At 44.3% G+C, this 12,392-nt stretch overlaps 1 protein-coding gene across 2 annotated transcripts in view; it reads left to right on the top strand.

The window, feature by feature from the left end:
- The first annotated feature begins 444 nt into the window (after positions 1–444).
- Positions 445–12,392, top strand: part of NCOA2 (nuclear receptor coactivator 2) — a 190,624-nt gene continuing 178,676 nt past the window's right edge. Inside the window, exons 1-2 of one of the 2 annotated variants that reach the window (XM_038127372.1) lie at positions 445–591; positions 10,833–10,912. The gene's annotated coding sequence lies outside the window, so the exon portion shown is untranslated. Of the gene's footprint in view, positions 633–10,832; positions 10,913–12,392 lie in introns of both variants that reach the window. The other variant, XM_038127371.1, reaches the window with a different exon arrangement.

Genomic DNA, 12,392 nt, shown 5'->3' with positions numbered 1-12,392 from the left:
AAGACTGTATCCCCCCGCCTCGCTTCCCTGTTTTCGTGAATATGGGCCACTGAAAGCCGTAAGAGGGCTGACTTCTCCGGTCCCGCCTGGGAGCGGGGTTCCTCCAAGGACGGACAGCAAAGGGCCACAGCCAAAGTCTCTCCCTCCGAGAGCGAAGGACTTTGTTTTTCCCTTCCCCTTTCTCGCCGGTTCGGGTGCCGAGGAGGAGGCTCCCGCGAGCGCTGCGCAGGGCTGCGAGCGGGGCGGCTGCCATTGTCCCTGCGGGCGGGGCGCCCGGCGGCCCCGCGCTCCGCCGAGCGGCAGCGCCGAGGGGCGGTGGCGGCCCCCGGACCGCGCCGCGCTGCCGCCCGCCCGGCCCGGCCTCCCCCCGCCCGGGGCCCGGCCGCTGCCGCCGTGCCCGGGGGCAGGGGGGAGTGACTTGTGCCTCCCCCTGCCTCCTCCCCGTCCAGCCCTCCTCTGGGTAGAAGGGGAGGAGGAGGAGGAGGAGGGCGAGCGGTGGGAGGGTCTCCATTGAAATAAACAAGCAGGCAGTTATTAAAAAGGAACATGGCGGCCGCAGCCCCAGCTTCAGCTTCATCTTACAAAGCGAAGGTCAGCGCCGGCGGCAGCGGCGGGAGACGGCACTGACCCCGGTAACGGCTCCCGCACGGCCCCGGCGCGGCGGGGGGTGTGCCCGGGCCCCCCGCGCCTGCCCGGCCGCCCCGTGTAGCGCCGGGGGGACGCCCGGGGCCGCGCCGGTGCGCGGAGGGGCGGCGTTGGCGGGCGGCACCGCGGCCGCGGCGAGGCGGCTTCCCCCGCGCCGGCGGCGGGGGGAGCGGGGCGGGGGCTGCGGCCCCTCCGTGGGGAGCAGAGGGACCGCGGGGCCGCCCCTTGCCGGGGCATCGTGCTCGCACCCCCGCGCCCGGCGGTGGGGGGTGGGCGCGCGGGGTTACTTCTCCGGGACGTCCCCCTGGTTCGGCGAGGGAGGGGGGGATAGGGCACCCCACCCTGCCGGGCCGAGGGGGCCGGTTTCCTGCTCTCAGGCCAGGCGGAGGTCGGGTGCCGCCTCTCCGCGCCCCTGGCTGGGGGGGAAAAGTGCGAGGAACCGGGAAGGCGAGGGGCTGATCTGGGGGTCAGGGACTGCCCTGGCCGGGCTGGGGGATGATGGGGCAGCGGGGTGCAATTTTGAAGGGACTGTTCAGGACGTTCCCCCTCACCCCCACCACGCAGCGGTAGCGAAACTTGAGGGAGGGTCTCTCCCCGATGACAAAAGGGGTGATTTGGGGGGCAGAGCGACGCCGCCTCCCTTTCCCCGACTGACAACGACCGGGTGCGCAGCGGCGCGGGCCGCTCCGCGCTCCGTCCGCGGGGCCGAGCCGCCCGCCCCCCTTTCCGCGCCGGCCAGCGACCGCGCCGCTGGGCGCCCTCTCCCCTTCCCCCTGCGCAGGGCGCCTCGCCGCCGCTCCGCGCTCTCAGGGGACGCGAGGGGAAGGAGGGGGCGAAGCGGGCAACTTCTCTAACTTTCTGCGCGGGGGTTGTGCCTGCCCGTGCGCGCAGCGCCGGGCCGGGCCGAGCCGCGGGGGCGGGCGGCGGGGCGTCGCAGCTGCGTGCGAGCGCAGCCCGGGGCGCCCGGCCGCCGCCTCCCCGCGGCCCGGGGAGGGGTGGGGGCCCGGCCGCCGCAGTGCCGTGTGTCTGCGTGTGTGCGCGGGGCGGGGAGCGGCGGCAGGAGGAGGGGGAAGAGCAGAGCAGCCGGCCGGGCGCGGGGCCGGGGTCCCTGGGCGGGTGCCGCTCCGCTCCCTCCCGCTTCCCCGCAGCGGGCGGCGGCTGCAGGCGGGGCGCTCCGCGGCGAGCGGAGCCCCACGCGTGAGGCGCGGGGGAGGGGTGCGGAGGTGCCCGCCGCCTCCGCGGAGGGCGGGTGCGCGGCCCCTCCCCTCCTCCGCGGGGGGCGGTGTGTGCGCCGCCGCGGGCACCGCGCGGCTCCGAGGCTGCGGGCCCAGGCGTAACCGGAGCCGTGTCCCTCGCCTGCCTCGCTGCCCCTCGCTCCTTCGGCGCCGCTTGGGCCTGAGCGTTCCCCCCAGCTCAGGGACCGCGCTCTGCTCTTGCTGGAGAGGGGCATTCAGGCCGTGTAGTTTGTGGGAAACCTGCCCGAGGGCCTGGCAGAAAAAGGTGGGGGGGGGGGGGAGGGAAATTAAAAAAAAAAAAAAAAAGGCAAGGAGGTTGCTGGTGGTCACTGGGAAGTCGTGGTGTCTGTATGTCATGATACATACTTAGTTTGAATTCGCCTGTATACTTCGGTCTGAAGTGTGTGTATGTGGGACACTGTAAATATACTTGTAATTTAGCTTTCACCAGGAGAGTCTCCGTGTGAAAGGAGAACAGCCTGCTTGTTCGACAATAATCAATTGGTTTTTTGGGGTGTTTTTTTGTCTCAGAGTAGTAAGAAGCAGGTGAATAGGCTTTAGAATTCAACCCATAATGTTTAAGTATAATTTAAACTAAGCATATAGTGCCTGGCTATGGCATTTACAGCAGAGCTCTATTGCCACTGTAAATAAGTAAGCATTTAAGACTGCCAGTCTTTGTACTTACAGCATTTTTTTTGTTTTTGTTCTGCCATTGTGGGTGAAGGCAGTCATTTGGATTTTATCCCTTTGGGTTTTTTATGTACTGAACTATAAAAACAGCCCTAGTCAGTTAATTTCCTGGCTCCTTATAACCCAGTGGCAGTGTTGGGCCACCTGGTGGGCTCCTCCTGTGGGGAAATCCTTTGGCAGTGCCCGAAGGGAGGGAGCTGCCAGTCCACTGTGTTGGATGCTCTCTGAGAAATGCCCATGTTGTATATAATTTTTAATGTCATACCGAAACTATTACACCCCACAGCAGAGGTTGTTTGCTTAAAGACAGCTTAGTGTGGATGGAAACTGGTTGTTTTATCTCACTTGGGGTAGGTTCTTGGTGCCTCCTACTTTTTTCCAGAAGACTTGTTTGTTTACGTCACCAGTGGTGTCACAAATAGGATATACCAGGTTTGCACATATTTCCACTTACAGATGTGTATGCAAGCACATACGGACACTGATGCATTTGTCCCCCTTACTTTTGCATTTATGGTAACAGATCTTTGGGGACTGGACATAGAAGTTGGCTCTGTTGTGTCATATGAGATAAGGAAAGTTGTATATTGCCCCCAAAAGGTTAATCCATAAATGTGAGAAGCTTAATGTTCATAGGAAATCTTGGTTATCTACAGTCTTGAAGAAAATACTTTGTCACGGACTCAACCTTCAAGAATATTGAGCACAACTTTAAGAAGAAAGGTTCATCTTTTCTCAACATCATGCGTTATTTTGAAGAATCATATTATTTTTAACATGTTTTTATCTTCATGGGCATTATGCAATAAATGTATGTCAAACGTGCTGCAATCACCTCATCTTTTTAGTCACTGTACTCTTTTATTTCGCATAAAACCTGAAGATTTCTCAACTTTGTGTTTTCTCAGGCTTGGGGTCTTTACTAGGGAGAGAATCCATGTCTGATGTGGTTCTTCAGTATCTCTGCTATGTCTGAAGGCACTTCTTTACTAAGTGTGTAAATTCCCCATTGTGTGTCCTGGTGGTGTCAGTGCTAAATTTGAAACTGAAGACATTTGAATACTTTATTGCCATCAAGAATGGTACTGTACTTTGGAACCAGTTTAAGTTTTTAAACTGGAATCGTGTTATTTGAGAGCGAAAATAAAGGTTATTTCAGGTGGAAACATTAGAAAATGTAAGGGATTTATTCACATATAGTGTAGAGTATTGCATTAAACTGAGACTCTGAAGTAAAAATTAATTACTTAAGAATAATGTTTATGTTTTTATAATCATTTAGGGTGTAGCTTGCTCATTAGAATGCTGAAAGGCTCTGTTGAAAGAGGCATGTAAACCGTCTGTAGTGTTGGCATTCCCAACTTTTCACTCCGTCCTCCAAAAAGCCAGTAAGAGCTAGCCCATCTGCAGGGAGCCCAGATTTTGCAGCAGGAAGAACAAAGTCAGTGAGCGAGCCAGCTGCTGCTACAATGCCCACTGTCTTCTGCTCCTTGCCTTTGTTGCTGATGTCACCGTCTCATTGGCAAAATCTGGGCTTCTGCGCTCAGCTGGAGTTTTTATAGCACCTGACACCAGAATTGCAGAGGCTTAAGAGGTCTAAGCCTTGAGGATGCTGTCAGTTCATTTGAAAGAAAAGACTAACCAAAGACTGCTACCAAATTTAAATATAAACATAACTCTCTTTGTCTGCGGAGCACTAATAGATTGTGCATTGGAGAAAGGGAACACTGAGCTAAAACTGTTCTTGCCATGCTCAGTTCTTTGTACATTTGCTGTGGCTGGCCTCTCCAAACAATGCAGATTGCATGCAAGTAGGTATATTTAACAAATTCCACACATTTCTTCAGTATTCTGATAGGCATTAAAATGCTCAATATTCATTTATGTCCATGTTTGGCTTTGGAGGTCAGAGGTTAAATGTGTTGTTACTGTATATACTCTGGTGTGTGACACAGCATTTTAAACTAAGAACAGAGTAACATTGATAATTACTTTATAGAAGGCATATAACAGCATTCATTCATACACCCATTTTCTACTGTTAGTTAACTTAGTTACAGACAGCTACTCTGGCAGGATCCCCTATTTTTATTTTTAAATGAGGTGAAGTTCACTGCACTGCTTTATTTTTGTTAGTTGTTAAAACATTCTTATACTTCTGGCAGCAGATAATGACAAATTCTTCAATGTAATGCTCGGAGCAAGGGAGGCGGAGAGGGAGAAATAGGGAGGGAGAGGAGGGGAAAAACCCTCCTGAGCATATGGAGACATCCAGAAAAAGATGTGCATCGTCAGCTGTGATTCCATTGTGTGCTTGCAGACAGGATCTGAGCTCTTCTTCTCTTGGGAATTTAAACCTTACAGAAGTATTCTTTGGCTTTTACCCGTCAGGATAATGGAGCTTAGATAACATATATTTCATGTATTTACTATAGATAATATTTTGATAATATTTTATGATTTCAGGGAATAAAATACATTTTCCTGGACTCCAGCTCTGTGTTGGAATAGCATTTTAAACAGTCATATGTATTGCTGAAATGGTAACTTAAGAGTAGTAAGAATAATTTCTAATATTACATCAGTGGTTACATATTACAAAGGCATCTTACCGGTTCTACAGTTAGTAGTTTGTCAGCAGTATTTACATTATGCAAACACTCCCTGTTTTAATGATTCAGTAGCTCAGCCTTTTCAAAACATACCAAGTAGAAATCTGACATGAAAAATGACAGGTTGTATGGTTTAATCAATTTAGGATACAGAATTAGAAGGAAAGAAAAGACAAAAAACCCAGGGTATTTTTTAGACAGTTTTAAGACAAAGCAATTTTGTCAGTGTTGTGAATATTCAGAAATAGCATTTATATGATGGAAAAATGAGTGAAAGAAATTAATTTTCTTTCATTCAGTCCTGAATTTACCTATTACCTAGAAGAGCCTTTCCTCTCCTGAGTATCTGGAATACTTTTGCCGATTTTATAGAATTATTTCAAGTTGATGAATAGTTTGAAAAATAGATCCTGAATGTGGTAGATTTGCTGCACCGTGTTTTGTAACTGTTTATGATTTTTCAATCTTTTTCTGTGGAAATTGCACGTTATTCAAATTAAAGACTAATGGAAATTTTATTTAAGGGTTTTATGGATATATAATGGAAACAATTCCTATGGAAAATGTATCGTCATCAAAGTGCTTGACATCTTGAAGTTTGAAATTAGTTCATTAATTTAAGTGTCTGAAGCTATACCGCAGAATATTAACAATATGCACATTTTTTTCCTCCTGCAGCTTCATCATTATGCTATTCCAAGTCTTGCATTTCCTTAAATGGCTTCCATAACAATGTCCCATTAATACAGTTACTGACAGATATTATTTTTCCTTTGCTCTCGTTTTAGCAGTTACAACTGATAGTAAATCTTACTCCTTTTGTGAGTGTGCTCCCATTACTTAGGTATTAAGAAGCTTCTTTGGAATGTGCATTTGTTTTTTGCAGCTAAGATGCAATGTCCTCAGTAAATCCTATTTACATTTTTCTCTTTGTTTTTAAACTTCAAGAAGTTATTTTCTGTTTGGAAAGGAAAACTTGTATTTTTCTAGAACAATCCCCATTACATGGAAACCTTTATTGGATTAATGAAAGGGCGGAGAGTATAGTCAACAAATTAATTAAAATATGTACAGAATGTGTTGATTTGTCCATAAATCTAAGGTAGTATGGATCACATGAGCTTCTATGAGGGGACATAGTGAGAACATATATCTGCTGTAGTGTTGACTGAGAGTTGCTATTTTGATGCTTTTTTAGTGAGCTGTGTAAGACATATTGTTGCTCTTGGGTAGGATTTATAGTGGGCATATCACAATTGGCTGCTTTATTGGCTGCCTCAGTGGAGAAGCCTGGGACTGAAGAATGGGCATGGAAAGTGAAAGAACATTTTGCTTGTTAAGTCAGAATTATTATAGAATTTTACTCTTACTCTGCCTATGCTGTAATTCATCTGTGTGTGAACAGATTTAGTTTTTCATTGCTGTCAGTATTGATCTCTAATGAGCCTGGCTGACGGATTTTGAAGAAAATCACTCCAATTAAAAACAATGCAGTTTGTCACCTATTTTTACCTCATGGATTATGTAGGAGATACTAAACTGCATTTAAAAATAAAACTTATTGAGTAGAGAGGTGTCGGAACTCAGAATGTCCCACAGACATTCTCGGACGTTCCAGACCCAGGTCAAAAGCATCTGAGACCCTGGCATGCAGCCAGAGACCCCTGTGGCTTTGAACCTGACCCATGGAACAGTTTACCAACTTTGCAGGAAGAACAAGAAGTCACAAAAGTTTAGATATTGTAGTAGAAGTAGTCACGAAGTAAAGGGTAGGATTTCTGAGTGCTGTACAGGGGGGTTTTAGGCCTTGTACGCAGGGGTCCAAGTTTTGTACAGGGGGGTTAGGAGATCTAAGATGGAGGGACTTGGGTGTGCCCTGTCCTCTTTCTTTCTCCTTCCTAGCCTCCATGTCTTTGGTGGTGTTGGCACTCACAGATTGGTTTAGAGTAGAAAGTCACTATTCAATATAGATAGTAGGTATTGGGGAAAAAGTATAAACATGTAGTACGTAATATATGATATAAAAGATGGCACCATCCTCCTGGGAGGGCAGTGTGCCTTTGTCTGACCTGCTGAACGGGCCACAGCAGTTCAGGAGAAAAATCTTGTAGATAACCAACAATAAACAACCTTGAGACCGGACAACAGAAGACTACTGAGTCTTTCTTCGAAGGCACGGGTTGGAGGAGGGACTTTTCCATCTTTTGGGGTCACCCCAATCCGGGGGTGAAACCCCACAGAGAGGAAAGTCTGCCTATGAATAAATTTGAGAGTATATGCTGACACTTTTATTACACAAACTTACAAATTCATCATATGTCTGTGTGATGCAATTAGAAATTAATAAAAAAACCCAAAACCCCAAAAAACCCAAAGCAACCCAAACCCTATGAAAACCCAAGGTCATAAGTTTTAATACTTTAGAATCTGAGAATTCAAGTATCATCTAGGCTATAGTGGAGATTATTTTTCTTCCTTCTGCTTACACCATGCTTTGAGTTCATTCAGCCCTTTCTCTTTACTCTTTCAAAATTATTGTCAGGACTTGCTGACCAAGTACTTATGTATTCTGAGAAATACATGCGATTATTGTCAACTAATTTCACTTGCTAGTCTCTCTCAGTTTTATACCTTGGTCTCCAGATACATGAACAATGTCCTTGTCCTGTTCTATCCATTTCCTGAAATAGATTCTCTGTGGAGGAATATTGAGTGTATAGAAATAAATAAATAAATTCCAGTTTTCACTTATATTCTCATGGAGAAAAGTTCTTCTTCCAGTCTAAATCTTTGTATTTTTTCCAAAATTAAAATATACAGATAGAAATGTACTATTTTCTTTAAATGAGTCCGGAAGAGTTGTTGCTATTATCGAGGGTGCAAAAAAAACCAAACAAACCAAACTTGTTGATATTTTACAGGTTATAAAAGTGTAGCTCTAATAGCATAGTTTAAAGTTGGGTTTTTTTTTTTATTTTAATTGCTTGCCAATTTTTGTTGGCATTTGCAGTGCAAACATACTTTTGCTTGTTTTGCTGGATTTTTTAAGTGTTACTTTGTAACAAAGATACTGAATTTTTCATGAGGCCTCCAAATATTTTTTGCTACAGTTCTGTGTGAAGCTAGTGATAACTGCATGATGGTGAGATCATTTGTGACTCCTTTTCTTCTTAGTTTAGGAATGATGGAACCTGAAGACTGAATGTAGATGAGAAAAGCCTCACTAAACTTGCATACTGTGGATGATCTCTTCCAAGTATGTCTGAAAGTGGAGGCTCCCACTCCCTTTCAGCTAAACTGTAGTTTGTAGCGTTGATATTGTGTGTTTTGTTCACAATGAAGTTTTTATGGACCATGGAGGTAAATGCACCTTAGGTACCTGGAATGGAGACAAGAAGGGAAAGAAATGACTGTGCACAAATGGAAAATAAAGATGTAAAGTGTTCTGAAGTCAGAAGATTGTGTGTTATTCTGTTCCATATCAATTGTTTTTAGTTGAGGTTTTTTGACCTTTAAAACAGTTTTATTTTACTCTTTGTGGGATGGAGGATTGGATGGTGGTGTTGGAAAATGGCAGGTGTGGCTGGGGTGCATTCCATTTTTATATCGTAGGTAATGCTGATAATTTGTGTATTGTTTGAGGCAGTGACCTGCTCTTCATGTGGGCTTTTGTGCACCACTGTTGACAGAGTTATGCCACTGTGAGTCTTGGCTTCTTGCAAGAGTAGTTCCCTTGAGTTGTGAGGGTCATCCCAAGAATCCTGATTATTGTGGGTTGGGTGTAAATTTGCACAGGCATAGGTGGTAGTTGGCTTGCTTTTTCTTCAGCCTCCAGAATGGGCTTGAGAAGGGAAGGCAAAGGACTAACAGATAATTTCGTTGTCCATAATTTCTTCACTGACAATCTAGTTTAGTTAGAAAAATGTATCAGAAATATACTAGATAATACATCTATTCAAGTACATGAGCCTGTCGCTAGTTGCTGTATAATTCAAGAGGGTTTTTTTTGGAAGAGAGGTCTTGTTAGTCATGTTTTTGTGTTTTGAAGACTGTGAAGCTATAATGCATCGTCTTTGTTTTCAGACCATATTACTGTTAAACGTTTTATGACTAGAAAAAGGAAAATCAGCAAAGTTTGTCCTTTCCAGTGGGGCCTTGTGGACACTACTGTTATGGTCAGGAGCCACGTCGCTTGTGTACAGATTCCTTGAGCGGCTGTATTGGAGGCCGCAGAGACCAGGAGGTGGGTTGCAAAAATATGGAAAAACAGCAGGAAAATAAAAGTGAGCAGCCGCTTTAGTTGTCAAGAAGCAAAATGGTAGTGGAGTACTAATTCACCAGCGCCCAGCAGATAAAAGACAGGAGATGAGTAGGAAACGCTCCTTTTTGCACAGGCAGTGTCCTGTTTACTGCCCCCCAGGAGAAAAGGTCTCCCCACTATGGGCTGGGGCTGCAGCCCCCATGTGCTGCTGAGACTGTGGCTTCTCTTTGGTGTCTCTCTGAGCTGCCAGAAGATCTAGTAGCTTACTTAACATTTTATTCCAAGACAAGATGATTCTTTTCTGTCAGCAAGGACCCACTCAAAGCCCTGAGTTTGTGATCCACAGAGCTTGTGTGCTTTTTGGACATTACTGAGGAAATAATGTAGGCTTATCTTCCGTGTGTATATTTTATATAAGAACACTTCTTTGTTAGTGGTGCCCCTAAAGAGTCTGTTACTGTAGTGGTATCCTGTCTGTGACTGAAAGAACTTTGCAGAGTTTGTTTGAAGAAGGTTTTTGTAAGATGGCAGAAATGGCAAAGAGGTTGATTGTAAATTCTGCTACTCTCGAGACATAATTAGTGTATGGTGGTTTTTTTTGCTGATGATTCTTGTAGCGTATCTCTCATTTTATTTGTGTTCTCATTTGCTGTATGTTCTGCCTTTTTGTTTGTCAGAATAGGAAAGTAGAAAACTCTTCTTTGGGGGTTTGCTTGGGTACATTTGTCATAAAGTGCTCTTTGACCTACAAACAGAAATTCAGGTATAATATTTGTGTGGGCAGTGGCACATTCCTCCTGCCTTGAAGGAATTATTTTGCTGTGCAGTGTATGGCCACTGTTCTGTGGACTCTTCACTGCTTTATGGGACTCCATATGAGTGAAAGGCTTTCTGTTCACTGATGCTTGTCACTTGGGTCAGGAGTATTTTAAGTGGAGGCTGAGAGAAGAAACATGCTTCTGTACATGCAACTTATAATAATGCTTGAAAGAACACCAGTTTCTCCTTTTTAGAGATTTGAAACTAATGTGCTGTCAAATCAAGCAGTCAACCAAAAAAGGAACCAAGCACTTACAGAGTTCTCACAGATTCTTTTGTGAAAATAGAGGCTGTGTACTGTGTAAGTTAATGTAAACATTTTAGCTGCTATCACTGTGAATTTGCAGTAGGCAGCAGGTAGAAAGGAAGTTGTGTGACTGGAGTGATTGTGCAGCTGGAAGGGGGTTGTAGTTATGTCTGGAAAAGCAGATAACGCTCCACAAAGTTTATGTTTCCCTCGCTGTGTTTTGCTTAAAACGGCAATGTGCTAAACATCATATTTTTGTTCTTCTATGCCCATCTCCAAAAAAAAGTAGACTAATATTTTTCTCTCAAATTTTTTCCTAGCATACTTGAGATGTATCTGAGCAGTGAGGCACCCTGCATACACAGCCCCTAGAAATCATTGTCTGCATCGCTGAGTGTTGGTGAGTTGCCTATATCCTATTGCATTTAATTGGATTGTGTTGCAGTTTTATCTTCTTCACTGGGGAGTTTGATGTGAGATGTCTTAAATTGATTGTGTGGATACAGCAGAACAAACCTTGGTTTTAAGTAACATGGGATACTGTACACAGAGTGGAAAGACTAACATTTTGGAAACTTTGAAAATAAAGGTGAGACTGGTTATGGAAGCAGAGAGTCCTTGCTTTGGTGCCAGGACTAGGAATGGGACTTTCTGCTGAGAAAGAATAACGCATGTTGATCCCTTCAGCCTTTCCCATTAGGTTTGTTTGATATTTTATACTGTAACTAAGGAATTGACATTTTTCGGATGTGCTGATTATGGTCTGTCTTATGGCAAAGGTTGAATATGAAATAATATAAGCTTTTCCATCCAACTCTGTGCACTAATAAATTACTTAAATTGAGGGTTGAAATTGGTATAATGACACTGATGACTTAAACTGCTTGTTGCTCAAGAATTACTGTCTTACGACTCCATCAAGCAGTGCTGTGCCTGTTTAACTCTGCTCTCAGGAAGGGATAATACTACTGAGAATTAGAAAAAGAGACCCCTGCGGATTGTTTAAATGCAGACTAATAATAGTTTGGTAGTGCAGTGAAAGAAAGTAGAATATAAATGCTGTGGTTTTATTTTAGGTATGTTTGATATATCAGTATATTCACTTGGTATAAATCTTTTACAGCAAATACGCATTTGAGATTTTATGTGAGAACCTTTTCAGTCTACTCATGAATAAATGTTGTCTTTTAACACATAGAGTGACTTATTAAGGTCAGAAATATGTATTTTTGAGGCTTGCACACTAAATATAGAGGTGGGAAATGAGCCTGCTGAAAGAGTTTTTAGTTGTTTGGGGGATGACTGTTTATAAAATGCCAACCAAATATGGGTAAAATTATGTAAGCCCACATCAAGTATCATTTCCTCTTTTGTTAATTATGTTCAGCAGTTTTTGAAAACTAACAATGCTTTTCTTCAAACTTTCCTAATTTTCTAGCATCAGTGAATGAGAAAACAGGTTAAGCAGTTTTCCAGTGCTTTTTTCTGTCTTTTCCCTTTTCAGTTCAGATAAAACACTCTGGAGTTCATTCTATTCAATGAAGTTTATAATTCTCGTTAATAATTTGTTTTTGTTTTATACTAACTTGAAAATGCCACAGAGATGTTATTACTTATTTACACATATTACTTACACCATATTAGTTATTATTTATTTACACTACTTACCTGGACTGCATTATCATAAGGTACTTGTGTAGGTCTTCTCAATAATGATCTGCTTTTGTAATAATTTAAGCAAATTGTTAAAAAAAATGCATATACTCTAAAGTATTGTTTTCCTAGTGAATAGCACTGAGAATGAGTTAGGTGTATTTAATAAAGAGAAAAATGTCACTGCCAGGATTCTCTATAGAGAACATGAAATTTTGTTGTCAAGT

This window comes from Motacilla alba, chromosome 2 (genome assembly GCF_015832195.1).
Source record: "Motacilla alba alba isolate MOTALB_02 chromosome 2, Motacilla_alba_V1.0_pri, whole genome shotgun sequence".
Taxonomy (NCBI): domain Eukaryota; kingdom Metazoa; phylum Chordata; class Aves; order Passeriformes; family Motacillidae; genus Motacilla; species Motacilla alba.
Note: the sequence above shows the minus strand (reverse complement) of the source record. Positions and strands in the feature narration are given on the sequence as shown.